This window comes from Papilio polytes, unplaced genomic scaffold (assembly GCF_000836215.1).
Source record: "Papilio polytes unplaced genomic scaffold, Ppol_1.0 DF824102.1, whole genome shotgun sequence".
Taxonomy (NCBI): Eukaryota; Metazoa; Arthropoda; class Insecta; order Lepidoptera; family Papilionidae; genus Papilio; species Papilio polytes.
The window spans coordinates 133,218-136,030 of NW_013525102.1; positions in this window are offsets into that span (position 1 = coordinate 133,218).

Here is a 2,813-nt window from a genome sequence, read left to right on the forward strand (position 1 = left end):
TATAGTCTATAATCTGCGGGTTCTCTAAAGTGTTTAGTGTTGAGTTTTTGAAGATTACATTTATTTAATTTTTACCTAATTATTAATTAGTGTTAGGTTGATCTTAGTTGCATAGATTAAGTACATTTTTTCTCATTTAAAAGTGTTTAAAACAAATTCAAAGATAAAAATCCGTTTGCAGACACGACGAAACTCAAATAAAAAACAATCACATATTGAACTATATGATTTTTAATCTGTTATGCGCTGTCAATAAAATTATACTGCTATTGTTTTGAACTTTAACCGTCTGTAATTATTTGTTACGTGAGTTGAACGACCTTGTTTATCCGGAGGTGGACGCATATACTCGTATGTTAACGTTACGATAATTGTGGCCGGGGCCAACCCTAGCAAGGTGAAGGAAATATAACAGGACTTTGACATGTAAGTTTTTTAGACTCTACCATTGTGTTTTTACCGCAACTGTAAAATAATATATTCGTCCCTTCTTAATGTGTTAAAAAATGTAGCTTTAGTCATTGCTTAACTTAAGTTTGTAAGTACTTAAATAAAAAACACAACGTTAAGTACTAAGTTGTCTGTCGGCTATCTTTATGAGCTTCGCAATATCAGAAGAAATGCTTGCGTTAAATGCAATATTTATTACAGTGCTATAATTGTTTTCCGTCAAAATAATTTATCAACCGTTCAGTCTTGATTACCCGCTTAATTTCACTTAGATTATCGCAGGTGTACTTTCTTGTTTTTTCGTACTTTTATTGAACGCCATTTTTCACATAAATAAATATAATACAGGTTAGAAAAAGTAACTAAACCGCACGAGGATAGTATAATATGAAAAAGTACAAGTATATCGGAGTTCACATCACGTTGGTAGCTATGTCTTATGAAATGGCTTCACAGTCAGAAGGCTATATTAATTAAAAGTATAATAGAATTTATAAATACAATATCATTAATATTGATTTTAACGGCGGACCGTCCCAGTCATGAGGGACTTTTGGGTTCTGTGCATTTCAGATAAGTTTTGAATTAAAAAAAAACGGTTAAAGATAGCGAACAGAAAGGATAACGATGTATAAGATATCATAGTTACATAGAATATGCGACTTTTCAGTCGAAACGGGTGACAAATGTTAAACAATCCCATAAACTACTAGCTATTTTTTCAGCGACAGGATCCGTTATCTCTATCAGCTTCTTTTTAGTCTACTACACACGAAAAAGGTTTTATTTTCGTGTAACTCATCTCTAAATCACGGTTATACATGATTAATTAGTATTGACCTTTCATCGTACGAAGTAGTAACGAAGTTTACTCTGCTCAGGTTTTCCCGAGTCTGGGAAATCCGGCGAATTCATAAACGTTTCGGTTTACTTTGACTTCGTTGTTGTGTAATCGATTCGAGTTTTATCGCTTTTTCAATTTTATTTTAATTGGCGATATATTTGATTCGAATAAATAAATCGAAGTGTGTAAATGTTTGAATTGAAAAAACGTAGTAGATTAAAGTTTTATTACTAGCTTTCGCCCGCGACTCCGTCCGCGTGGCACTGAAAAAAATAAAAATGAATATGTCTATGTGTTCTTCCAGACTATCCTCTACATCTATGCCAAATTTCATCTAAATCCTCTCAGCCGCTTAGGCTACAAACTCTAACAAATATCCATCCATCTAGACTTTTTCATCTTTATATTAGTAAGATAAGTTGAAAGCTTCTAGGGGCTTCTGCAATAAGTTATAACTAATCTAGATTTTCGTCTGGTTCACGGTAAAACGACGTTGATCAAAATAAAACTAACTTAACATTACGAATTAGTTATAGGAAACATAATACCATCGTGGCATCCCATTACGATAAGTCGTGTAATCACATTGGCACGGGCACGGACTGTCGGCATGATTTGTATCGTCCTTACAGCATGGCGGAACTGTCTGCCGACAATATTATTGATCACATAACCACCCAATGATAATCTATTATACTCATAGACTATTGTTTGTTATAAGACACAAGTTTTGATGTACATACATGATCTGTATCCGCAGATTAAATAGACTTTAGATTGTACGCGGAATTATCTGAAGAAGAAATATAAAAAATAAGATAATTGAAATTTTCCTTTAGATGACTTCAGATAGAAAAACTATTTACGCATCGGGCAATCCTCGGCTTTCATAATCAACGTAAATTGCATTAGTGCACTTTGCCTTTGATGTTGGCACTAACTTATCACTCTCGATTCTCAGATATTCCATCTCAATACCTAGTACTTATTTTCTTTGATACTCTTAAAGTTTTTCTTGCGCGTTTTTTGCTACAGTTTCCCACGGACGCGGCAGCGGAATAGTAATTGAGCAATTCTATACGTACAAAAAACCAAGAACATACTCGCCCAGTCCGTATATTGCAACAAGAGACCAATGTTACTCAGCGAACAATCGAATTAAATTCCATTTAGATATCTATTGTTGAAGCCGAAAGTTGTTATTCATCACAAACAGGACACGCTCGCTCACGTTGTATAGTTTACAATTTAAAAAGCGCGAGCTTTAACTCCTGACTAATCAATTATTCTCATGAGTTGACCGAGCGGTTTCATCGCTGTCTTTACATATTTTATTGCAATGATAAAGTTCAGGGTCGCGGTATCGGCGGTCGTTTTCACTCGAACGGCGGGCGTTTGGCAGAACGAGGCGTGTCTAGATTCCTAACTCGGAGGCTGCATCCGGGCCACCGCAGGGATCGAGTTACGCCGGGGCCGGGGGCGTGCGAATGTCAAGGAACCCTCGGCCGCGGCCTCAGTC